Here is a 27,965-nt window from a genome sequence, read left to right as displayed (position 1 = left end):
CTCCTTCAAAACTTCGTGAAAATTTAACCCTAATTATCAATAACTAACAATCATAAACAAAATATAGTGAAAATAATATTTTCCTCTCTTCATCTCTGTAAAACTTAAATGAGCTTCCTCTTATCAGAAGAGGGTAGGACTGCTCTTAGGATGATCACATTGCACTAACCGCTTACTTTTGGACTGGGGAATCTCTCTCCTTAAGGCAGTCAGTTCTACCCCAAATTATTGCTCTCTCAAGGTGGTATCAAAGCATCAGAAAGAGGAATAGCTCCCTTTAAGTCCTACCCATCAAGGGAATAATTTCTTTATTGATGACCAAGATGATTTATTACTTGTTTTGAAAAGAATTGAAAGACAACAAAAATCTCTTTCTCACCAGTAGGAAGTTTTCATGACTAGCTGGCTGAAAATAAAGAATTAGCAGTTTCAATATTGAATCTCCCTGGTTTTGACAAAATGAAAGTAAGGTGGATGAAAACAAAACAAAACAAACAAACAAACAAACAAAAAAAAAAACCCAAAAATCTCTGTTGATAAAAGTAATATAATGGCTACATAAGTTTTACAAAAACAGAATTTGAATGTTTTACAGGTTGAAAATATAAATTAATCACAAAACCAAAAAGTAGCCTTTTGTCCAATTGGGGACCATACTTAGTGAAAACGAATTTAGAGCCAATCAAGGCAGACTCATCAATCTAGAAGAAACTTATCTCAGACTCTGAAAATTTGAGTGCAGAAAGGAAAGAGAGTCCAGTCTCCCAAAGCCAGTGTCCAGAAGGGAGCTGTGGATGAAGATTTCACCATAATTATTTTAATGTACACACATAGATGTACACACATACAGTGTACATTTATTTTTGGATTCTTTGCAGGGGCCAACGGAAAGAGAAAGGTCTGTAGCTATATAAAAAATGTTCTAAATTACTTTTGATTTGGGAAATGCAAAATAAAACAACTCTGAGGTACTTGACATTTATTAGTTTGGATATCATGGCAAAAAATAAAAAAAAATATTCATGAGGATATGGAAAAATTGGAACACTCACACATCTTTGGTGGAGTTCTGTACTGATCCAGTTGTTCTGGAGACAAACTTGAAACTATGACCAAATGGTAATAAAACTGTGCATTCCTTTGATCCAGCAATACCACTACTAGATCTTGATCACAATTCTTATGGGGAGTTGCCTGTAGGCTCAAGTCATTCTTTGATCATGAGAAAACAGTGCATGTCTTTTCCCTTTCTGTCTTCATTGATTGAATTAAATTAAATGTGCATAGGTCAAGAAATTATAGAGTTCAGATTTAGTAGGCTGGTATTACAACTTTTATTAAAATAAGGCTAACAGTTAATAGAAATGACAAGAAAAAATTAAAATGCAAGCTATGAAAAACACAAAAGTGTCTAAAGTAGTCATTCAGTAGCTAACAAAAAGCTCAAAACAGAGGATACTCTCAACATAATCAAGCACTGCAAAACAATTGGCTAATAAGTTATCAAAATCATAGATTTTGCATTTTGTTTCCTTTTGTCAATCAGGAAAAAAAAATATCCTTTTTGAATGTTATGTAACGTACATAAAACTGGGAAGAAAATACATTATAAAGTTGTAACAATGTCTATAAATATAGTATCTTACATTTTTCTCCCAAGGTAGCAGATTGGTTATCGTACATGCAAAAAAGCATGAAGTTACTAAGTTGATAAAAAAAATAGACAATATGCATGTCCACTAACTAACAGCATACAAATGATACTCCCATTTTACCACTCTCAAAAAAGTCTTACAATTATACATTTTAATAAGAAGTAAATTCAACAAAGAATGATAGTGCTGAAAACTAAGGCATTCAGAGATTTCCAAAGTTATGCTTTTTCCATTGATCCAAAAGTGAGTCAACTAAGTGTTCAAAAGTTTGTTTAGAGCAAAGGTTACTCAGAAATGTCATACGTGTATTTCCTAAAGTTACTTTCTTCCCAATAAAAAATTTGATAAACATTGTGTTCACATAGTTCCTGACTTTGCCTTGGCCAGGAGACTCCCAAATATTTTGTATGATCTGCAGTTATTTAAATTTGAATTTCTTTTTGCATTGCTTGCTGTTGGGCTTTGTGGGTAACATTTAAAAATGATGAAGATTCATGTGGATTTATTTTCTATCCTGCAACTTTGCTAAAGTTGTGAATTGTATTAGTAGAGTTTTAGTTGATTCTCTAGGATTCTCTTAAGTATACCATCATTTCATCTATAAAGAGGTATAGTTTGTTTTCCTAATTGCATATTCTAATTCTTTTCTTTTAATTTATTCTCTTATTGTTAAAGCTAACATTTGCAATACAAAACTGAAGAGTAATGGTGATGGTGTGCAATTTTGTTTGGTCACAGGATACGAGCAGACAATTTTCAGATGAAGAAATTAAAAGAAATTAAAGATGAAGAAATACTAGTCACTATTGATGAGAGAACTACAAATTCAGATAACTCAGAGGTACCACTACACATCTCTCAGGTTGGCTAAGATGACAGCAAAAGATAATGATGAATGTTGCAGGGGGATGTGGGGAAAATGGGGACTCCAATATATTGTTGGTGCAGCTGTGAACTGTTCCAACCATTCTGGAGAGCAATTTGGAACTATTCCCAAAGGGCTATCAAACGGTGTTTGTCCTTTGATCCAGCATGTTTCTACTGGGCTTGTATCCTAAAGAGATCATAAAGGTTGGAAAGGGACCCATATGTGCAAAAATATTTGTGGCAGCCCTTTTTGTACTGGCAAGGAACTGGAAACTGAGTAGATTCCCATCAGGTAGAGAATGCCTGAATAAGTTATACTACAGGAATGTTATGGAATATGTGTGTTCTATAAGAAAAGAGCAGCAGAATGATTGCACAGGTAGCCAGAGAGACTTAGACAATCTATTCACTGAGAGCAGTGAATAGAACCAAGAGGACATTGTACACAGAAACGGCAACATTATAGGAGGAGTAAGTCTAGTAGACATGGCTCTTATCAAAAGTGGGATGATTCAGGCCAGTTTCAATGGTCTTGTAATGAATAAAGCCATCTTCACACAGAGAGAAGACTGTAGGGATTTAGTGTGGATCACAACAGTATTTTCACTTTTGTCGTTGTTTGAATTTTCTATTTTTGCTAATTTTTTTCCTTTTTGATATGATTTTTCTTGTGCAACATGATAATTGTGGAAATAGGTATAGAAGAACTACAAATATATATATATATATATATATATATATATTGAATTACTTGCTATCCAGAAGAGGGTGTAAGGGGAAAGGAAGTTAAACATTGAAAACAACATTTTCCAAGAGTGAATGTTGAAAATATGTTTTGAAAATTTGAAAATAAAAAGCTTTCATGATAAAATATGATAATTAAAAATAAACAATGAAGGCAGCAGCAGCAGCATCATCCTTGGAAAATATTGAGGAGGCAATAGTTTAAACCCTTCAGAGAGAGGTTTTGGTGTACCACAACTTGAAGCAGAAGGGAGGAAGATACAGGTTGAAGGACTCTGAGACTATTCTGTATTTGCAGTAGTTGATGATCCATTTCTAGATTCCACCTTCGCTGTTGTCTGGTTCCAGGGTTCTCGCTTTTCCCAGAAGGGGGATAGTGGTCAGAGTTCCACTTCATTCAGCAGACTTCTTTTGAGCGTGTAGGCTTTGACATGACAAAGTACTTTGGAAAACATTTTGTCTCTGTTGTAGACCTGTTTGTTGTAAGCATTGAGATCTCTGCTCCAAAATCTTACCCTCTGAAGCAATAGTTCTCTACTGTGCTATAATGCTATCAAAGTTAATCAGGTTCCCGACTAGATCTCCTGCATCCACAAAACCTTCGTCTATCTGAGATGTTGAGAAATGATCCATTTCTTCGTCCTTCTCTGCTCTTTTCAATACCCCTCTTTGCAGCAGTCTTCGGACAATACCACCCACATTTGGGAGGCTTTTCCCCCTTCTTGCTCCTTTGAGATATGAAGAAATCGCCTCTAAATTGCTTCTGTATTTACCGAATAACCAAAATTCCTTGGCAAGAATGTCCACACCAGATGACCAGATGATTGAGATTTCAGGAGTGACTTGAGTTTTTCCATCAGCTTCTTCCACTATGCAAGGTCACATCCCTGTCACTGAAGTGCTGTATAAAGACTTCCCATACAAAACTTGAATCAAGTGGGAAGAGTCACGCGGGTCTCTCTTGGAGCAGCTCCTTCACTGAGTCAGTCAGTAGGTAAAGTCCATGGACTGGTGAATACTTCTCAGCTTCTTGTTTCCAAAAAGGGTTCAATCTGGGGGACGGTTCCCAGATGTCCTTCTCTGAGCTCCGAGTTGGCTCGAACCAGGACCGATTCATGCTCATCAAGAGGCTGCCCAGCCCTTGTTCCGGGTGGGGGAAGGAGGAGCGCGAGGAAGCTTCTGGGAACGGTTGGAGCAGCCACTTTCGTGGTCTGGGATCTAGTTCGGGGCCCCCTGGTCTCGCTCGCCGCCACTCTCCGTTTCTGGAGGAGGGGCCACCCACATCTCGGGCAACTCCGAGCCTCTGGGACTTGTCCCGCAAGCTGGAGCCGAGGAGACTGGGAGGCTGAACTCAGCAGATCAGCCCGGGAGAAGGTCCATAGTCAGACGCGAAGGAACAGATCTGGCAGAAAAGGACACTTCCCTTCCTGGGCCTGGCAGCAGGGGAGAAGACAAGTGGCGGGATTGTCTGCACAGCAGCCTGAAAGGTAACATAGAAGCTGGAGGTGGCTGCTGGAGAGAAACTGACAGTCCACTTTCCCAGGCTGGAAATGATAGGAAGAAGCAACCACAGCAACTTAATAGGCAAAAGAACAAGGGTCAGGGTCCCCAGATGAAGACTGCTCTCAAGGAAAAGGGCACTCTTACCTTTCGTCTGCAACTGTGTGGCAGACTGTCCAAAGTGGGGGGAAGAAAGGGCCTTTCCCAAGTAATGACAACTGCAGTTCCAGCTTAGCGAGCTCCAATTTATTTCTGAAATCCCAAACTGATCAGAACTAGTGCCCGAGCCCAGTTTACTGAGCCTGCCAAGGGCTGTGCCGCAACTCCCAGCCACTGAGGTCCAGGTGCCTTCAGTCCTTCTGATAACCGCCTTTCAAGTGAAACCCTTCCTTGGAGTCCAGTTGTGAGGGGAGCCCATCGGGCTGGTGATGTCTCAATGTTTAGGGCTTTGGACATTTGAGAGGACTGAGCTGGGATCTGTTTCCAAACAGAGCTAGCGAATTAGGCTTTCATCTGGATAGAGCAGCTGCCTGATGAGAGCGGGCGGGCAGCCTTTGGGTTTGTGTGCTCCCCTGCCCACCACTGTCCTGTGGCGAGGAGAGGGATGGCGGCGCTCTGAGAAGGCAGTTTGAAAGCCCTCACTGGAATGTTTGGACTTGATGGCAGCTGCTCTCAATTGAATTTGACTTGAAGTCCTGGCTTGAATTGTAAAGGGGGATTTATGACAGAGAGGCATAGGCTATTTTGACAGAAAGAAATTGAAGTATTAGTCGTTTATAGGCAAAACCAGTAGTGCAGTGAACATGTGATGTGAGGTCGCAGCAGGCTGGTTATTTTGGGGGAACAAGCTGAAGTCATTGAGATTTCAGTGTGACCGCGGGAAAGGACTGGTTGAACATCAGGCAGCTCTAATCTAACTGCTGACTATTGTAATGGAACGATCACGGAATGGCAAACGGCCACATGGAATGTGAGCTTCTGGAACAGATGCTTGATAGGAATCCCTCCTTGGCTAGGAGTGAGTTAACGTTGGGGAAGGAGGGGGATGCTCATCAGTAAGGGGGTGCCAGAATCAGGAGGACTTAGGCGTGATGAAGGCACACAGGGAAGGGCCCAGATTTGGGAGGGCAGAAGACATGGACTGCCCTTTGCCTGCCTCACCCCTTAGTGGTTACTGGCTTTTATAGAGGAGATAAGTCTGATTTTCTAGAGACATTCCTTCTTTATTAGTTGCTCCAAGGTCAGGAACTGCCTGGGAGCAGTACCTTACTTAGGGACACATATGCGGACAGACAGAAGTGGGGGGGGAGTTTTTTTAGTCAGGAAAATGTACCAAAAACCTTCTTAAAGAAACTGGAATCTTTGTTCAGTGTTTGACATATTGACCTACTGTGAAGAGCTTTCAAAATACATCAAGGTGCTGAAAAAAATGAAAATTCATCTGGCCTCAAATAGAGGACTTCTGTAAGAGTCCCAAACTGGGGCAAGCTTATATATGGCCTAGCAAATGGGAGAGCCCTGTTACAGAAATCTAAAATTTGTAGCATACAAAATTTTTTCCTGGCCTTTTCTTCAAAAAGAACACTTTTAATTCAAAATTGTTAAATGTAGGACAGACCATGGACTGGGCTAAGACATGGCCTGGTTTTAAAGGAGAATCAAATATTTTTATTTATTTATTTATTTTTTAATTTTTTTTTTATTTATTTATTTATTTGTTTGTTTGTTTATTTGTTTATTTTTTTAAAGAAGCAGTATCCTTGCATCAAGTTCATAGTCAGTGCTTATACATGTTTGATTTGGTTCTGAATTGTATTCCAAGAGATGATTTTGGCATTTAGGAAATAAATCAGAACTGTGCAAGGCTCAGAACAGAGGTCTTATTTTGAACCCATAAAGGGATGTTTGGATAAGATACAATTTAAAATGTCCTAATGAATTTTTTCAAAAACAAAACAAAAAAGGGAGCTAAAAAGATGATTTGCATTAAATTACAGTCTTTTACCAAAGGGTCCTTCCTCAAACAAAAAACCAGGTGTTCCCTTTGGCTTTTTTAATCAATATTTTAAACAAAAGGAAATTATGAAAGGATGACCTTAAAAAGGGGGGTGCATTTGTAAGATTGTGCAGTTAGGATCCTTATGAGCAATGATTTTTTTAAATCTCCATTAGTAACCCAAAAATAAGTAAAGGGGAAAGAAATAGAATTTAAGAGCAGTAACTTGTCTAAGACAATTTGGACTGTACAAAATGGGGCAGCTCCCTCCATGTTTCTATTTTGCTTTATAAAATTGTTTGATATATTGATTGCATTGTATTTTTCTCCAAGGAAACGTATACCTTAACAACAGATGTCCTAATACAATTGCAATTCAAACAAATTTTGCAAAATACTTATATCTGTATATGAGATGGAAACAAAATTGAAAATAAAAAGAAGTCTTCCCAGTGATCCCCTTTCAGGCATACTCCAGAAATTTTGTTCACTAGGGATTTTTAAATAATATGGACTTCTCTTAAAGTAACTTCCAGAACAGATAGCAGGTATGAACTATCTCCTTCTCTCAGTCAATAAGTTCTTCGCATCTCCCCATTACATCAATAGCTTCTTGTAAAATTCTCTCAATATTAGCTTTGTCACTTAAGTCCCAAAGCACCCCTTGAACCAGCTGCCTACTTTGTGACACTAGATACATTGTTGTATCCTAAAATCATAAAAATTCATGAAAGATACCACTTTTGGCTTTCATACACATAATCATACATGCAGCGTTGTAGATTTCATCTGTATTTCATTTTAACTCATGATTAGCTTTGCAATAGTTAACTTTGACTGATCTGACTTTTAAAGAAAACCAAACTAGCGAATCCAAATGATCAGTTATACCTTCAAATCAAATGAAAAAAATTATCCATATAGTTTTGAAAAATGAATTGAAGTTCTCAGCGTAGCCTGCCCATAGTGATGAATATTGCTTCACTGTTCCTATATCTCAGCTTCATAACATAAGCAATGACATCTATTTAGTTTTCTTGAATAAAATTGTCCCCTCCACCCCTCCCCCTCACTGACTTTAAAGATTTATTCAGTTTCCTCACTTATGCTAATGCAGGAGAATTGTACATTTATCTGCTGGAGAGTTTTACTAATCAAAGAATTTGGAGAGTGGACCTGAAAGAGAACCTCAACTAAAGACTGCAGTTAAAGAATAAAAGGAATCGGAATGAGCACTCATATGCACCCAAAGCAAACTGAGAGCCTCTCCTCTTTATGGGAGAGGCTTTTGAACCATAGCATTCCTACCAGGTAAATGTAGTTAGTTAAAGGAACTAATGAATAATCTGAATCCATAGAATTGGCAGCAGATGAAATAGAGGGAATTCAATGACCCTCAAAATAGCCAAAGTGGAAGAACAGCTTCTGTAATTTAAATAAAAAAAAAAAAAAAAAAAACAACTGGAGGGAATGCTTCAATATATAGCTTTTCCACAAATTCCTCTAATCTTGATACTCTCTTTATTTTCTTTTTCCAGAATTGCCTCTATTATTTTTGAGGCTTTAAACTCTTGAGAAAACCATATGATGAAGAAATCCAGGGCAGCTTTGGAAATCACAGGAAAAACAATCCTCCTAGCCTATACTGCAGACATCTATCTCAAATGTTCCAAATTTTACATGATGACAAAATTCTCAGAGTGGTTTCCCAGCTGATCTTTGCAAGGATAGAGTTCCTCCCTTGATTCTTCTCACAGCAATGGCACTGGGCTCCAATTTTCACTAGCCAGGACAGGCAGAAGATTCGCTGTTTCTAGATCTGAAGAAGGGAAAATATGTTTCATAATTCTTCCATTCTCTACATAGATAAATCAATAACTCCACATGACAAGAAGAAATTGAGGGCTTTTATAGAATAATTTGAGCTTGTGAATGCATTTATTATCCATGAACTATGTTTTCTAAGGGAAGGAATCTAATGGCTATTGCTTCTGAAAAAACCTAAAAGCATTTTCAATTTTTAATCTGAAATGGTAACATTTGATTCTAATTAGTGTTATCAATGGATATCATAGTTTGAGGACTGCCTGGATCTCTAGAGGCTCTCAAGTATAAGGAAGTACAGCTCTGCAAATATTTGCCCACAGTATCTTCACTGAAGCACTGGAAATTGCTGGTTGAAGTCTACGCTGAAAAACCTGATGACATTTTTGTTTTGTTTTGTTTTGTTTTCTGATTTCTCATACTGGGGCAAAAATGATTGCACCATGAGCCACTATGTCCCATCATTGGGACAATGATCTCTCATTGTAAAGAGCACAGAAAAAAATACACCTCAACATTTTGATTATATCAAAAGAAAGGAAATTTGGGGATTTTCTGTGATTGCCTTGCTGGAAAAGTCTCATGCCCTTTGAAGTGACTTGAGGTGGGAGGAAGTTGAAAGGTTAAGGAAAGTAGGAGGATGAAGACTCCACTGCTTCATAGTGCTTGTACTTCATATTTTCCACTGACCACTTTGAGAAAAATTTTAAAAGCTCTAGTACTTTAATGATACAGCCCAAGAAACCTCTATAAAGGAGCCTTTCTTCCCTCCATTACTGTCTATCTGGTGAAGCAGTTGCCAGCCATCAATAAGAGACAAGTCCAGTGGATAATTCATGTTAAAAGACTGCAACCAATTGTGAACATCTTTTGTAGTCCAATCATATATGGTTGGGTTCTTATAGTGGGTAGGTTTCTAGGAACTTCCAGGTCAAGGATGAGGCTCATGGTGGCATCAGATCTAAAAAACCTTATGTTAGAGCTGGATGTGACCCTTTAAAGAAAATATTTGGGAAAGAGGGGTCCATTGAGCCAAGTTGGCTGAGAATAGACTGGTCTTTGTTTGAGCTCTTCCTGTTTTCCCTCAGATCAACATTAGATCAAGGCTATAAACAGATTTTTGCAGTGACACAACCTGAAAATATTTCAAATTACCAGCAGAAGGTATTTTGGAAGAACTTCAGGAAAGGTCTGTCTCAATATGGCATGGGGGGTGAGAGCCAACTGAGCAGAGGAGCAAAGTAAGGATTCATGGTGGAGTGGCCTCCAGTCCAGGGAACTCTACAAGGAGGGTCTTAGGCAAAATACAGCAATTTTGTCAACTTTGTTTTGATTTGGAAGCCAGTGGAGCATCAGACTAGCTGTGAGACCTCCATTGCAACTACAAACCACAGAGAGCAAGCTCTCAATCTCCAGCATAATCCTAAATGTGGATCACAACATAGTATTTTTTTCTCATCTTCATTTTTTTTTATTTTTTCTCTTTTTTATTTATTTTTTTTATTTGCAAAACATATGTAACGATAATATTTCCACATAGACCCTTCCAATTTTTGCTACCCTTATCCCCATTTCCTCCCCTAGATGGTATGAATTTCAATATATGTTAAAAAATAGAGGTTAAATCCAATATATGTGTATATATATATATATATATATATATATATATATATATATATATATATATATATATATATATATATATATTCATACAATTATCTTGATGCACAAGAACATGCAGATCAAAAAAATAAGAAAGAAAAATAAAATAAAATTCATGGAAATGACAACAAGAAGTATGAAAATGCTATGTTATGATCCATACTCAGATCCCACAGTCCTTTCTCTGGTTATAGATGGCTCTCATCATCACAAGGTCATTACAACTGTCCTGTCCTGAATCATCTGTGTTGAAAAGAGCCACATCTTAAGAATCAGTACTTGACAGATGGCCATTGTCTCATTACTGGGTTTGAAAGAAATCTAGCTCAGTGAATAGAGCACCAGCCCCTGAGTCAGGAGGACTTGAGTTCAAATCTAGCCTCAGACACTTAATACTTCCTAATTGTGTGACCCTGGGCAAGTCACTGAAGCCAGATTGCTAAAATAAAAAAAAAGAAAAGAAAAGAAAAATCTCAGCCGTAACATAAGAAAAAGTAAAGTTAGTATAAATCTCTCATTGGCAGAGAGGCTATGGAATACGTAAACTTAACATTGTATATTCTTTTCAGTTTGGTAATTTTTGCTGAACTTTTTTTATAAAGCATATATGTATAAGTATGTTTACCTATTTAGTAATGTATGTGTGTATGCATGTTTCATTGAATTGCAGGGAGCTGGCTCAGGGTTTAAAGTGTAGTAATAAATTTGAGAAGGGCCATTTTATAAATAATATTTCAATAATTCTCCCCTCCAATAGTGATGAATTTCACTGAATTCTCTTTCATATTGTTGAAACTAGTAAAGGTGATTTGTTTAAGTAATAATCCTTTTGGGAGCAGTGACTATCATATTATTTCCACTATTTAAAAGTTTAAAAATTTCCCCCCATCCAGAATTCTTTTTTTTTTTTTAATTTTTATCATTTTTTAAAATTCATTTTTCCAGATTATCCCCTCCCTCCCTTCACTCCCTCCCCCCGATGACAGTTAATCCCATACATTTTACATGTGTTACAATATAACCTAGATACAATATATGTGTGTAAATACCATTTTCTTGTTGTACATTAATGATTAGCTTCCGAAGGCATAAGTAACCTGGGTAGATAGACAGTAGTGCTAACAATTTACATTCACTTCCCAGTGTTCCTTCTCTGGGTATAGTTATTTCTGTCCATCATCGATCAACTGGAAGTGAGTTGGATCTTCTTTATGTTGAAGATTTCCACTTCCATCAGAATATATCCTCATACAGTATTGTTGTTGAAGTGTATAGTGATCTTCTGGTTCTGCTCATTTCACTCAGCATCAGTTGATGTAAGTCTCTCCAAGCCTCTCTGTATTCCTCCTGCTGGTCATTTCTTACAGAGCAATAATATTCCATAACCTTCATATACCACAATTTACCCAAGCATTCTCCAATTGATGGACATCCATTCAACTTCCAGTTTCTAGCTACAACAAAAAGAGCTGCCACAAACATTTTGGTACATACAGGTCCCTTTTCCGCTCTTCAGTATTTCTTTGGGATATAATCCTAATAACAGCAATGCTGGGTCAAAGGATATTGAAAGTTTGATAACGTTTTGGGCACAGTTCCAAATTGTTCTCCAGAATGGCTGGATTCTTTCACAACTCCACCAACAATGTATCAGTGTCCCAGTTTTCCCACATCCCCTCCAACATTCATCATTATTTGTTCCTGTCATCTTAGCCAATCTGACAGGTTTGTAGTGGTATCTCAGAGTTGTCTTAATTTGCATTTCTCTGATCAGTAGTGATTTGAAACACTCTTTCATATGAGTGGAAATTGTTTTAATTTCATCATCTGAGAATTGTCTGTTCATATCCCTTGACCATTTATCAATTGGAGAATGGTTTGGTTTCCTATAAATCAAGGTCACTTCTCTATATATTTTGGAAATGAGACCTTTCTCAGAACCTTTCCTTTTAAAAATATTTCCCCAATTTGTTACTTCCCTTCTAATCTTATTTGCATTAGTATTGTTTGTACAGAAACTTTTTAGTTTGATGTAATCAAAATCTTCTATTTTGTGATCAATAATGATCTCTAGTTCTCCTCTGGTCATAAATTCCTTCCTCCTCCACAAGTCTGAGAGGTAGATTATCCTCTGTTCCTCTAATCTATTTATTATCTCCCTCTTTATGCCTAAATCATGGACCCATTTTGATCTTATCTTGGTAATATTGGTGTTAAGTGTGGATACCATATCTAATTTCTAGCCATACTAATTTCCAGTTTTCCCAACAGTTTTTTCTGAATAATGAATTTTTATCCCTAATGTTGGAATCTTTGGGTTTGTCAAAGATTAGATTGCTATAGATGTACCCTTTTTTGTCCTTTGTATCTAATCTGTTCCACTGATCTACCGGTCTATTTCTTAGCCAATACCAAATGGTTTTGGTGACTGCTGCTATATAATATAGCTTTAGATCAGGTACACTTAGACCACCTTCCTCTGAGTTTTTTTTTTCATTAGTTCCCTTGCAATTCTTGACCTTTTATTCTTCCATATGAATTTTGTTGTTATTTTTTCTAGGTCATTAAAATAGTCTCTTGGGAGTCTGATTGGTATAGCACTAAATAAATAGATTAGTTTGGGGAGTATTGTCATCTTTATTATATTCGCTCGGCCTATCCAAGAGCACTGAATGTCTTTCCAATTATTTAAATCTGATTTTATTTTTGTGGCAAGTGTTTTGTAATTTTTCTCATATAATTCCTGACTTTTCTTTGGTAGATGGATTCCCAAATATTTTATACTCTCAACATTTGTTTGGAATGGAATTTCTCTTTGTATCTCTTGCTGTTGCATTTTGTTAGTGATATATAAAAATGCCGAGGATTTATGTGGATTTATTTTGTATCCTGCCACTTTGCTGAAATTTTGAATTATTTCTAGTAGCTTTTTAGCAGAGTCTTTGGGGTTCTCTAAGTATACCATCATGTCATCTGCAAAAAGTGATAGTTTAATTTCCTCATTTCCTACTCTAATTCCTTGAATCTCTTTCTCGGCTCTTATTGCCGAGGCTAGCGTTTCTAGTACTATATTGAATAGTAATGGTGATAGTGGGCAACCTTGTTTCACTCCTGATCTTACTGGGAAAGGTTGCAGTTTATTTCTATTGCATATTATGCTTACTGACGGTCTTAAATATATACTCCTGATTATTCTAAGGAATAATCCATTTATTCCTATACTCTCAAGAGTTTTTAGTAGGAATGGATGTTGGATTTTGTCAAATGCTTTTTCTGCATCTATTGAGATGATCATATGGTTTTTATTAATTTGATTATTAATATGGTCAATTATACTAATAGTTTTCCTAATATTAAACCAGCCCTGCATTCCTGGTATGAATCCTACTTGATTATAGTGTATTATCCTGGGGATGATTTTCTGAAGTCTTTTTGCTAATATCTTATTTAAGATTTTAGCATCAATATTCATTAAGGAAATTGGTCTATAATTTTCTTTCTCAGTTTTCGATCGACCTGGTTTAGGTATCAGTACCATGTCTGTGTCATAAAAGGAGTTTGGTAGGACTCCTTCATTCCCTATTTTTTCAAATAGTTTATATAGCATTGGGGCTAATTGTTCTTTAAATGTTTGGTAGAATTCACATGTAAATCCATCTGGTCCAGGGAATTTTTTTCCTGGGGAATTGATTAATAGCTTGTTCTATTTCTTTTTTCTGAAATGGGACTATTTAAGCAATTTATTTCCTCCTCTGTTAATCTCGGAACCCTATATTTTTGGAGGAAGTCATCCATTTCACTTAAGTTTTCAAATTTATTGGCATAAAGTTGGGCAAAGTAATTCCTTATTAGTTCTCTAATTTCCTCTTCATTGGTGGAAAGATCCCCCTTTTCATTTGTAAGACTAACAATTTCATTTTCCTCTTTCTTTTTTCTGATCAGATTTACCAAAGGTTTATCTATTTTATTGGCTTTTTCATAAAGCCAACTCTTGGTTTTATTTATTAATTCAATAGTTTTTTTTTTTTTTTTAACTTTCAATATTATTGATTTCTCCTTTTAATCTTTGTATTTCCAGCTTAATTTTTGGTTGGGGGTTTTTAATTTGGTCTTTTTCTAGCCTTTTAAGTTGCAAGCCCAATTCGTTAATCTTCTCTTTCTCTATTTTCTTCAAATAAGCCTCTAAAGATATAACATTTCCCCTTATTACTGCTTTAGCTGCATCCCACAGATTTTGGTATGATGTCCCATCATTGTCATTATCTTGGGTGAAATTATTGTTTCTATAATTTGCTCTTTCACCCAGTTATTCTTTAAGATGAGATTATTCAGTTTCCAATTACTTTTTGGTCTATTTATCCCTAACTTTTTACTGAATGTAGCTTTTATTGCATTGTGTTCTCCTTCCTACATTTAATTTTGAGTTGTTTATGTCCTAATATATGGTCTATTTTTGTATAGGATCCATGCACTGCTGAGAAGAAAGTATATTCCTTTCTATTGCCATTCAGTTTCTCCAAAGGTCTATCATACCTAGTTTTAGTGTCTATTTCTTCTTGCAGTTTCCTTCCTTATCTCTTTTAATTAGATCAACTTCTGCTTTTGCTTGATCTGAGATAAGGATAGCTACCCCTGCTTTTTTGGCTTTACCTGAAGCATAATAGATTCTGCTCCACCCTTTTACCTTTAATCTATATGTATCTCCCTTTTTTAAGTGTTTCCTCTAAACAACATATTGTAGGGCTCTGATTTTTGATCCATTCTGCTATTTCTGTTTTATTGGAGCGTTCATCCCATTCACATTTACAGTTAAAATTACTAATTCTGTATTTCCTGCCATCATATTATCCCCAGATTATGCTTTTTCCCTTGACCCCCCTGAACTCCTTCCCCAATATTTAATTTGTAGACCCCCCTTGTGACACACAGCCCTCCCTTTTTTTTAGTATCCCTCCCCTCTCCCTCCACGTCCCTTCTCCTTTTAATTTTTGTATTTCCAGCTTAATTTTTGGTTGGGGGTTTTTACCCCTAACTTTGTACTGAATGTAGCTTTTATTGCATTGTGGTCTGAGAAGAAGGCATTTATTGCTTCTGCCTTCCTACATTTAATTTTGAGATCTTTATGTCCTAATATATGGTCAATTTTTGTATAGTATCCATGAACTGCTGATATTCCTTTCTATTGCCATTCCGTTTTCTCCAAAGGTCTATCATGCCTAGTTTTTCTAATGTTCTATTTACTTTTTTAATTTCTTCCTTGTTTGTTTTGTGGTTTGATTTGTCTAAATCTGAGAGTGCAAGGTTGAGATCTCCCACTATTATAGTTTTACTCTCTATTTCTTCTTGCAACTCTCTTAACTTTTCCTTGAGAAAGTTACATGCTATACCACTTGGTGCATATATGTTTAGTATCGATATGGCTTCATTATTTATGCTACCTTTCAGCAGGATACAGTTTCCTTCCTTATCTCTTTTAACTAGATCAACTTCTGCTTTTGGTTGATCTGATATAAGGATAGCTACCCCTGCCTTTTTGGCTTTTCCTGAAGCATAATTGATTCTGCTCCAACCTTTTACCTTTACTCTATATGTATCTTCCTGCTTTAAGTGTGTTTCCTGTAAACAAAATATTGTAGGGTTCTGATTTTTGATCCAGTCTGCTATCTGCCTCCGTTTGATGGGATGCGCAGCCCTCTCTTTTTTTTAAATATCCATCCCCCCTCCCTCCACGTCCCTTCTCTTATTCTCCTTTTCCTTTTACCTTTTCCTCTCCCCCCTTTTAATGAAGTGATAGAGAATTCTCTGAAAAACAAGTATGATAATTATTTACTGTTTGAGCCTCTTCTGATGAGAGGAAGATTTACACAATCATTCTCGTCCTCTCTAAATTCACTTAGATATGGTGTATTTTCTATGCCTCTTCCTGGGATGTAGTTTCCCTCTTTTTATCACATCCTCCCCTTTTTCTGATACTACCCCATTCCATTTACTACACCCCCTCCTTTTTTTTTCTTTTATATCAGTAAAATCAAATTATCTATGCGGACTTTCTATATACCCACAACAGAGGTATAGTTCTCAAGGGTTCTGTGTACCTTTTTCTGTTTCTCTTCAGTCTTGTGAATGTAGATCAATTTTTTTTGTTTAAATCTGTTTTTTTTTCTTAGAAACATATAGAATTCCTCTATTTCATTGAATAACCATCTTCTTCCATGGAAAAAGATGCTAAACTTAGCTGGGTAGTTTATTCTTGGTTGCAATTCTTGATCTTAAGCCTTTCGGAATATCAGATTCCAGGCCCTTCTATCTTTTAATGTGGAGGCAGCCAGATCTTGTGTGACCCTTATTGTGGCACCTTGGTATTTAAATTGTTTTTTTCTAGCTGCTTGCAGGATTTTCTCCTTTGTGTGGTAATTCTGCAGCTTAGCCACAATATTCCGTGGTGTTCTTTTTTTAGGGTCTATTTCAGAAGGAGTTCGATGAATTCTTTCAACATCTACTTTCCCCTCTGTTTCTATCATCTCTGGACAGTTCTCTTTGATAATTTCCTGTAAAATAGAATCTAGGCTCTTTTTTTGGTCATAGTTTTCGGGAAGTCCAAAGATCCGCAGATTATCTCTCCTAGATCTATTTTCCAGGTCTATCGATTTTCCCAGTAAGTATTTGATGTTATTCTCCAGCTTTTCATGTTTTTTTGTTTTGTTTGACTGATTCTTGGGTTCTCGATGAATCATTCATTTCTATTTGTTCCATCCTGTATTTTAAGGAGTTATTTTCTTCATTCACAGTTTTTAGTTCTTTTTGTAAATGCCCAATTTCGTTTTTAAATGAGTTATTTTGCTCTATTGAACTTTTTTCCATTTCCCTAATTTTTCTTGAGAATTATTTTCTTTTTCCAATTCAGAAATCCTATTTTCTTGAGACTTTTTTATCTTCTCCAATTCAGAAATGCTACTTTCCTGTGATTTTTTTACCTTTTCTAATTCACTAATTTTGTTTCCCTGCATCTCCTGTGAATTCTTTATTTCTTCTAACTCCAATTTCAGAACATTGTTATTCTCTATCATAGCTTCTCTTTCTTTCCCCATTTTTCTTCAAACTCTCAAGGAGAGAGTTATGTGATGGGGGGGCAGGAATTGTTCCCCTTTTGGCTGTTATCTGCTGACTCCCTGCTGTTAACTTCCTTGGGGTTGGATACCCACTCTTTCTCTGTGTAGAAGGAATCTATAGTTGTTTTTTTTTTTTTTTTGGCTTTTTACTCATACTTAAAAAATCTTTTGGGGTCTGTCCCTGGGGTAGGAATTTATTTATTTATTTCTTTACCAGCTTCCTCCCAGACCAGATGGATGCAGCGGCCGCTGTGCCTGAGCTAAGAGAGAGCTCTGGGAGAGAGTTCCCCACCCCCTCCCTGGAAGTGCCTCAGAGGTGATCAGCACTGCTGTGCTTTGAAGGTGCTGTGTTATAGCGGCTTCCCTGAGGTTTGAGACTGAACAGTAAAGGCAACTCGAAGCCCGGCCTATGCGTCCCGGTGGGGCGTGGATGTCAGCAGCAGGTAACTTGAAAAGTCCCTGCTCTCAAACTGGGAAGTGTCTGCCAGAAACCATGGTCCCTAGTTCAAAGGTTCTGCTTCTATGGGACTTCCGGAGCTGAGTTCCACAGCCTCCAGCAGAGCCAGGCACTATGAGTTACTGCCACGCCCACTTTTCAATCTCTTAACTACCTCCAGGTGACAGCCTGGATTGCCTATGTTGGCCACACCCACAGTGCCCAGATCTGCTGAGTCATCCCGGAATCCGGGAAGATCTCATCTGGTTTTAAATTAAGTTGGCTTGATTTCTCTTCTGAAGTGCTGTATTATAAGCAGAGAAGAGCGAACAGCCTGTGCCAGATTCCTCTATCTCAGTGGCTTCTCTGATCCCAGAGCCCTCCCTAGGGCGACCGGAGCAGTGTGCCACTACCCCAACCGTCTGCGCTGGCCTCTCTTCTTCCTCCCCTGGGAGCTGACCTTTCCTGTTGAAACTCCAGATTCTCTTCAGCTGGTAAGTCGTGCTTCCAGTCCTTGTGGATTCTATCAGTCCAGCGCTATTTCTGAGGCTAATTATATCTAGTTGGTTGTGAGGGAAGAAAGGAGCTTACACAGTTGCGTGTATCTTCTCCGCCATCTTGGCTCCGCCTCCCAGAATTCTTAATAGAGGGGAATGACATGGTCTTTCATTGTAAAGGATTTTGATGTTTTAGAATGCCCCCCAAAAGTTTCTTAAAGTCCCATGTATGAAGCCTTGATTTCAATGACTTTACCATCTCTTTTCTCAATATAGGAAACAATTTTCAGGAGAGGGCTTACAATTAGACTCCAAATAAAACTCGATGGAACCCAAATTATAAATGGATCCTTGAACTCTCCTACCTTTTGTGACATTTAATTTTTGTCTGTCTTCTGCTATTGCCTCTGGGATGTCTCTGGCAAACAATAATGATGTATTTTAAGGTATTTTGTATTATATTCATTGAAGTGAATATAATATTGACAGCTTTTTATCAGTTATTCCCTTGGGTTTCTTTCCTTTGAGGATTTTGCTATTACTCACTATTTGGAATATTTCGCCAGTTCTCAAGTCTCCCTAATTATCGTGACTAAGTCCTGACTCAGTTTCTCTGATTCAGTCAAAGCTCAGTCCTGCAAACCCTCCCCTCCTTCTTTATCAGAATATTTGATAAGGATAAAAAATGTTATGTTTTAGAATATCAGAATGCCTCTTCCCCATCCTAAGCTATGGGAATGTCAGATACCATCTTCTCAAATGTCTCTCCCCATGTCTGGGGTGCCTCCCCCTGATTATGTCATCTCATCTTCACTTATTGGTAGTTACTAAATGACTACATGTGCTTTTAATTTGGTTTTAATTTTTGTGCTCATATTAATTCAGAGAGGTATCCAGAATTGTCCATTTTCTTATATCAATCCATGGTAATTCCTAGTTTGTTTCTTTTTGACTAGGATTCTAGAATTCATTTACTCAGTCTCCACTCATCAGGCATTGCGTGCATGTCCACAAGAATGCTATGAGAAATGTTCTTGGAACATAAACATAATCTCTTCTTTTGACTTCTTTGCATACTACACTCCATTTGTTACATTCCTAATAAGGTGAAGATAGAAACAGAGGAGGGGTACATTGATTTCTGTAATTTCACAAGGATACTACTATGGTGATTTGTAATGATAGTCTACCATTCTGAAACCCCACCAATACTGCATTAGTTTACCTTGCAGAATAAATTTTCGTTCTCACTACCATTTTTATGTTTTCTGCCTCCTCCTCAAAAGAAGACTTCTGTGGAAAAGAAACATTGCTAGATTAAGCAAAATATATTATTTTTAAAAATAATTTTATTTAAAGTTTTGAGTTTGACATCCTATCACTTCCTCACTTCATACCTTCCCCTTCTTCCTGAGATAGTAAGGGGTCAGATTCAAATTACACTTGTGCAATAAAGTAAAACATTTCCAGTTTTACTCATTTTAGACAAGAAGACTCAAATGAAAGAGAAAAATGAAAGAAAAACTGGAAAATACCGTGCTTCATTCAATAGTCAATCAAGATCAGTTCTTTCTCTGCAGGCAGATATTTTCATCTGTCTTTTTTGGATTATTTTGGTTTATTGTATTGTTTGAAAATAATTGTTATTCAAAGTTCTTTATCCAACAATAGTCCTGTTTCAGTGTACTACTTCCTGGTCCTGGTCACTAGGAATCAATTCAGGCCTTACCATGTTCTCCTGAAATTAACCTGCTTCTCATTTCTTAGGGCATAATACAATAATATTTCATTACAATATTACATATACCGCAGCTTCTTGGGTCATTCTGCAATTGATGGGAATCCCCTTTGATTTCTAATTCTTAGCTACCAAAAGGGCTGCTATAAATATTTTTGTACATCCTTTTCTAGACCTAATAGTGTTATTGCTGGGTCACAGAGGATGCAGGTTTGATTTACAATTCCACAGCACTTCTTGTACTGTCCCAATTTTTCCGCATCCTCTCCAACATCCCAACTATTTTTGCTCATATTAGCCACTCTCAGAAATGTGCATTTCGTTGATGATTAGTGGGTAAGAATATTTTTGCATGACATAGATAATTTTGATTTCTTTGTCTGAAAATTTCCTGATCATATATTTTGAGCATTTACCAATTGACGATGACATATATAGCTTAACAAATTTGACTCAGTCTCTATATATCTAAAAATGAGACCTTTATAAGAGATACTTATTGCAAAACAAAATTTCCCTAACTTTTCTGTTTTCCTTCTAATTTGGGGCACATTGGTTTTGTCTGTCAAAACTTTTTAACTTTATATGCTCAAAATAATATACTTTCTATTTTGTAATGCTCTCTTCTTTGTTTCTAAATTCTTCCCTTACCCATCAATCTGACAGATAAAACTATTCCCTGCTGTCTTAATTTGCTGGCAGGTATCCCTCTTTATGTGAAATTCACTTCTTTTACTGGAGAAACTTGTTTTTTTTATCTGGAGCCATTGTTTCCAATTTTGGCCCCTCTGGCTCATAGAAAAATCTTCCTTATTCTCTTAATAAAGAAAAGCTTATCAAAGTAAAGAGAACCTTATCAACAATAAAAACCTTATCAGACCAAAGAGAAGCAAAAGGAATTTTTAATGAGAATCCAAGCCAAGTAAATGATTAAAATTAAAATGATTTAAATTAAAATAATCATTAAAATGAGACTACTCTGAATTTATATTCTGGGGAAGGGTTTCCTCTTCTTTATCCCAGGGCCTGAAAGGTTTCTGAAGGAAATAAGATATTTTTATCAGTAACCCCTTCCATGGCAGAATCAATGAAAGTGCCAGACAGGCATTCTCCTTATCCATCAATCTGAAAGATAAACTATTCCCTGCTGTCTTTATTTGCTGGTGGGTATCCCTCTTTATGTGTAATTCACTTAACCTTTTTTAAAGAGGCTACTTTTTTTTTTTTTTTTTTTTTTTTTTCTTTTTACTTGTTAGTTTGGTAACTCCATTTTTCATCTTTTGTAAGATGTTAAGCCTTTTGGAGGCTAACTCTTCCTTATTCCCCTAATAAAGAAAAGCTTATCAAAGTAAAGAGAAGCTTATCAACAGTAAAGTGTATCTTATCAAAGCAAAGAGAGATAAAAGGAATTTTTAATGAGATTCCAAGCCAAGTAAAGGAAATCATTAAAATGAGACTACTCTGTATTTATCTTCTGGGCAAGGGTTTCCTTTCTCCACTCCAGGGCAGGAGAGGTTTCTGAAGGAAATAAGACATTTTTATCAGTAACCCTTCCACGGCAGAATCAATGAAAGTGCCAGACAGGCATCCCGAGAACTTGACTATAAGGGGAATCATCCTGGTGGCCCAAGCACTCAGTCTTGGGAAGACCTCCCTCCTGATTAGGCAAGGACAGAGAAGGGAGACAATCTCAGAAGGCAAAATGAAAACAGATTAGATTAGATCACCTATTATCCTAGGGAAGAAAACTTGGAGGAGAGAGGCTGAAGAGGAATGGTCATGTAAATATATGCTCATAGATCCAAAGTGACTGAGATTCAGTGGGTTCTTTTTCTTAAAGAACAAAAACTGCTAAGGTTCAGGATTACCATAGAGTTAGGCTTGGGATAAGGCCAGTGGGCTGATATTACTTTTTTAGGGAAAGGGAGACAAGACCTAGAGAGCCATGGGAAAAACTCAGTGTGTGTGGACTTTAGCCCAGTACATTATCTGCAAAGAACTGTATGCTGCCCCCAAACCCCATGCTCTGACGTCACCCTCAGATTCTCTCGAGATAGGTCCCTAAGTCCCCTGAGCCCCTAGAATTCCAAAACTTTTCTCAGGGGGTCTTTGGATTCTGTAAAAAAAGAGGGGTCTATTTGCATTAGGGAAATCTGGGGAAATCCCCTTTATACTTTAAAATCATTTCCCCTAATGAATAGAGCATTCTACAAAATTTAGAAGGGTGGGCGCCAGGAAGGGAGGGTTAAAGGTGGGGGAGATAGAAACCATTGCCATTTTTCTCCCAGGGGCCTGCATCTACGTCTCAGCTCTCATATATTTTACTGCCATTTCAAAGATTTCAGTCAATCTAGCAGAATGGAGTTTATGAGGAAGAGTTTTCTTCCAAAAATGTGGCCTAAATTAATGTGTTTCAATTTAATTGGTGCATCATTCAAAAGTAGTTTTATTATATGCTTAGAAATAAGATTTTAGAAATGTGTGCATTAACACTGAAGTCTTGTAACTAAAAATTTAAATTGCTGATTTGTTTTTATGTCAAATGAACATAATTAAAGTTCTTTTGTCACATTTTTGTATCTCACAATTAGGGGAAATACATTTAAGGTACTATATTGCTTTCTAAATTGCATATTGGGCAATTTTTAAAAAAAATTATATGGGTTATGCTTTAAAATTTTGCCAGCGCTGCCAATTGGACACGATGGTATAAATTTTATGAAATTTGGCCTAAAGTTATTTAGATAGTATCTATATTCTGAAGCTTAAGCTTTGTTTTGCTCTTTTAAATACATATAAAAATACTTAAAAGGAAGATTTTACCAAATTTTATAGTTAAAAAAGATTATTAAAAAAAAAAGGGGGGTAAAAAGATTGGTTTTAAAAGCTATTGACATAATTTAAAGAGCAATAATAATCTTAGATTGGTATGAGTCAGGTTTGTGGGGCTGTGTTGCTGTTGCTTCAAGGTGAAAAGGCCTGTTGAAGTAGAAGAACTAAGAGGTAATTCAGTGTAAATGGAATATCCAGTTAGAATCTCTCACAAGCTAAAGTACTGATTTTTAAAATAACTTTTTCAATTGGCATGTGTGTTAAAATTAGAAACTTCAGTATAAATTATATAGTGAGCTTCCTACCCATTTTTGTGATAGGCTGTTATGTCAATCTGGCTCTCACTTAGGAAAATGGGGAGACTGTTCACTAATCTATTTTGTACGGGTTATTGTCATAATATTGAAACCTAAATTTGATAATTTGTGTAGGAAAAATGTGTACAATAACTAAGATGGACTCAGACAGGTTGGTCAAGTCAACAGCAACTGCTTTGGGCTCCATCCCTTGGCCAGATTTGAGAGAAAACAAAGGCTTGATTCTAGGCATAAAATTACAATTCTTAATTGTTTGTGATTTTTGGTAATTAGTCTGAAATTTACGAGTAAAAACTGTATACTTGTAACATGCAGGATTTCACGTTTTTATTATAGATCTATTGGCTAGAGAAGGGGAGGGTTTAGTCCACATTTTCCACACTGGGATTGGCTACTCTTTGAAAGTGGAAAAAGCCCACCTGATCCTGCTCACCCCCTTACCTGTCCCTGCCCCGCCCCTGAGCTGGTTAAATGAAATTCCACTTACATTAATTGCTTCTATTGTTTACAGCTTATGCTTACAGGTGTTAATAACTGAACATTTTAATTTTCAAGTCTGTGGTGGTTTTAAAGCAAAGTCATTTGTGATGCTGTATCAAGGGTTCCACCACTTGGCAATGCCAGAAACTTTTAAGTGAGGTTTGCTGGAAAATTCTCTGAAAATCATTACTTCTAAGATCTCCATCTGCCTTCTGCAGAATTACTGAGCCTTTATTTAAGTGCTCATGGGCTCATTGTTTAATAAATACAGTAGCCAATAGAATCTACAGCTTTCTAGGAGCACCTGGGGCAGGATTTTAACCTGATAGTGCTGCATTTGCATTTGACTGTGCTCTGCAGCACATGGATAGGTAGTTTAAGAACTGAAATCTCTGATTAGGGAAACTTTCTATGGAGACTTTTTGGAGATTGTCACACTTATTGAATTTAGAGATGTTTATCTGATGACTTATTAAGTAAGTAACCTGCCATTTGAGAGCTGACTTGGCTATAAGGGGGACTTGTTACTATAAGATTGGTTGTCCACTGTGATTTATCTACCTTTAGCATGAAGTCCTGAAGAATCAGTTCTGATGGCATTAAATTCATGCCCCCACTTTTTCCTCTTACAGCAAATGTCTATAATCAAGTAAGTGATCAATAAAAAACATAAGCACAGTTCAAGTATTAATAGCTTGCAGTTTTCAATCTGAAAATGTGTAATCATTAATCTGATTGAGTATTTGGCCTAACCATCTATCTATTGTTGTATATGTCTGCATGAGAGAAAAAAAAAAAAAAAAAAAGTTCTTCAAGGTATCCAATGTAATAATAATTGATACAACTATCTGTGGGATCTAACTTATTTATTTATCTATCTATCTGTTTATTTATTGGTTCATTTATTTTGTGAAGGCAATTAAAGTGAAGTGACTTGCCCAGGGTCTCACAGCCAGGAACTGCTAAGTGTCTGAGAGCAGATTTGAACTCAGGTCCTTCTGACTTCAGGGTTGGTGCTCTATCCACTGTGCCAAGTAGCTGCCCCAATTTTATTGATTATTGAAACTAAAGCTGACACCTAGAGAAGGAACACTGGGAAATGAGTGTAAAGTGTTTACATTTTTGTTTATTTTCCCAGGTTATTTTTACCATCTGAATCCAATTCTTCCTGTGCAACAAGAAATTTGGTTCTGCACACATATATTGTATCTAGGATATCTAATAACACATTTAACATGGATGGGACTGCCTGCCATGTAGGGGAGGGGGTGGAGGGAAGGAGGGAAAATTCAGAATAGATATAAGTGCAAGGGATAATGTAAAATTTACCCATGCCTATGTGTACTGTCAAAAAAATAATTTTAATTTTAAAAATGAAAAAAAAAGAATCTAAAGCTGAAATGTCTTTAATATAATTTGAAGAAGATTTTAAGTGTATTCAAGTCAAGTTTCCTTAGAGTGATGTAATTTATGGAATATTTTGTAACATCAATGGGAAAGTCCATTTTATTTACGTTTGTTACTCATGTGGGAATAACATTTGTTTGTATAGTTTGTCCTGTGGCACAGACTTATGTTCTTTTGAATAATTTGTATGAAAAGCTGCTAGCCAATCTAGAAATCTGAGTGGCTTTTAATTACCTTCAGATTAGGTTCTAATCCCAGAGCTAACTTCTCTTTGGCCTACAACAGGCTACAAAGGCTTTTATGCAATGTCTTTACTGGTTAGAAGCCCAGGTGACTCCTGAAAGTGCCATTGAGCCCCCTTCTCCTCAAACCTGTTTAGAAGAGGAATGCTTGTCTAGAAAACAAAAACAAAATAAAACAAAAAAAGCAAAACAAGCTGGCAGAGAGGCATTACACATGCCTCGTGTAGAAGTTTGCATTAACCTCTCTATCTAAATATCCTGCTTTGGACAGGTACATGAGACCTGTTAAGGAAGGATTTTGTAAATATCTCTGTTCTTCTGATGGGATTCTCCCTTTTCTGAAAGCTGCTTTTGGGTATTTACAGAATCTTCAGCGAAGAAATATGCAGGCCTACCACAATGTGGGTTTTGCTCTTACTATTTTCTCTCTCTCTCTCTCTCTCTCTCTCTCTCTCTCTCTCTCTCTCTCTCTCTCTCTCTCTCTCTCTCTCGGTCTCTAGTTCTCTTAGATTTGTTTTTTTTCCAGGATTTGAGCAATTCACCTTCAAATGAGCAGCACTAGACAGCTGTATTGAGCAGCTTCATGGCTCTGACTTGAACCCACTGCATCTTCAATCAGGTCAAATGCCTCCAGATAGGATTCTGTAGGATGACCCAGCTCAATGCCCATCTCAGCAGAAAGTAGTTTCAGAAGATGACATCATCGCCCCATACTCCAAAAGACTTTGGGCCCCATTTGTTTGGGAAGGAACTGGGATTGGTTGGCAAACGGGCTTCAAAGTTCCCAGTGGTCTGAGTGGGTTCCTGTAAGGAGTCCATCAATCCTGTGAAGGGGGGAGGTTAAATAATATCTGAATTCCCTGCTACAATACTATCTGAGGTTTTGGATGGGAATATTGAGTTAAGATATAAGTTATTACTGAGAAAAATACCCCACAAACAATTCTTGCTTGTCAAATTTTAAGAGTTGCAAAGGCTTGTTTAGCTGTAGACAAGGAGGTACCATAAGTATTTCTGTCCTAAAAAAGGCAATAATTATAGATCTCTTAGAAAGATTTGGAATCGAGTCAAGGAATTAAAGCAAGTGATAGACGCCGATGCCTGGGCAGAATGGGTAAAGTACTCTGCAAAGACTGAGCAAAAACCAATTTCTGTGTGTGTGCTATAGATTGCCCCATACCCAGATACTGTTATTCCCTTTGGATATGGAAAAACATGAAAGAGAATTTAAATGTGGAGTCCTTCAATTTCCCAAAATATCACCTGAGAAGAATTGCAGTGCTTCCTTCTAAGACTTTTGCCTTCTGTGAGGGAATCAAGGAGGCTATAATAGCCCTAGATCCTCTCATGGCAGGCTGAAAGATTCCAACATCTCGACAGTAGTGGTAGGTTGCAGAGCCTGGGAGCTCTGGCAATTCCTCGGGGATGAGCCTATGGCAACCTTGGCTGGTACTCTGTCCAAGCCTGGGAACTAACTGGGCACTGACCCACTTGGCCATTCCTTTTACCCTGGCATCTGAAGAGGGAAGTCAAGGAGAGTAGGGCTAAATTCAAGGCTGGAAATGTATTTTTAGTTCTGGATTTGGGTCATTCCTACTGTGGTGGGTAAAAGCTTTACCAGAACAGCAGTGAAGAGAATAGCAGAGTAGTTAGATGCCACCCACAGACTGGCATGGGAAGATAGATGGCTCTGGACAATGACTCTGGACAGGTTATCTGCAGAGAAGGGAGGAGTCTGTGTGATGATTGGTGCTGCTTGTTGCACTTTCATTCTAAATGCTTCCAATGGATCAGTGAGAAAATCCCTGGAAGGATTCCCTCCCACTATTGTCATTAGAGTGAACCAAAGTTCCTGGATGTACACTTGGTTAACACAAGAGTGGGCTAAAGGAACGTGCCTCTCTGAGGATTGGGGGAGTTGTTTACAATCTGATCCCTCCAATCCCACAGTGTATAGAGACTGTATCTTTTGGAAAAATAAGTGAATGGAGTTATGATGGTTAAAAAAAAAAAAAAATTAAAAAAAGGTTGGACTAGAAAGTTTCAGCACGTTGGAATGAAAAGAGCTTGGACTGAAAGAATTTTATAAATTTTGGGAATTCTGGAAACGGAATAATCACTGGTTGCTTTTAAGTCCTGGCAACAAACAACTATCTCCCATTACCAGGCTTTTAACCCTTTTCTGATTCACAGAGGAAAGAGGGAAGATTCGGGTGGGTTGTAACTAAAGGTTTCTTTTAAAAAAAATGTTTAAAACTAGCTAAGACTGACCAACAACTGTGCATAGAAAAGGGGGAGAGTTAAAAAGAAAAGAAAAGAACATTATCTAGATCAGGTCTGCACTTTGAAAGCCTAGAGACCTGAAAGGATGAAGCTTTGGAGAGGTGAAAGAAGAAAGCAGATGGCAATCAAAGAAGGTAGACAGGAAACAAAGGGAGCAATCGGGGTATTTTTCTGGAATTCCTACTCAATTGTAAATTTGTTAAGTTTCTTAGAAAACAGTCTTTGAGTAAGATTATAATCCCTAAGAAAATAACTTTAGTTACATAGATCATAAAGCATGAATGAGTTTTCTGATAAACTACATCTTTGTTAAGTTGAAATTGAATTTCTAATGATTGGCTTTCTAGGAATGCAGACCTTAAGCCCTTAGATATCA

The 27,965-nt window shown here is 37.1% G+C and overlaps 1 long non-coding RNA gene across 1 annotated transcript; it reads left to right on the top strand.

Annotated features, from left to right (window-relative positions):
- Window positions 1-1,252: 1,252 nt before the first annotated feature.
- LOC141562217 (uncharacterized) lies at window positions 1,253-9,450 on the top strand. Its single transcript, XR_012488182.1, has 2 exons — window positions 1,253-4,753; window positions 8,301-9,450. It is a non-coding gene; the product is annotated as an uncharacterized LOC141562217 (long non-coding RNA).
- The last annotated feature ends 18,515 nt before the right edge of the window (window positions 9,451-27,965 follow it).

The sequence above is a fragment of the Sminthopsis crassicaudata genome, chromosome 3 (assembly GCF_048593235.1).
Source record: "Sminthopsis crassicaudata isolate SCR6 chromosome 3, ASM4859323v1, whole genome shotgun sequence".
In the NCBI taxonomy this organism is placed as follows: domain Eukaryota; kingdom Metazoa; phylum Chordata; class Mammalia; order Dasyuromorphia; family Dasyuridae; genus Sminthopsis; species Sminthopsis crassicaudata.
Note: the sequence above shows the minus strand (reverse complement) of the source record. Positions and strands in the feature narration are given on the sequence as shown.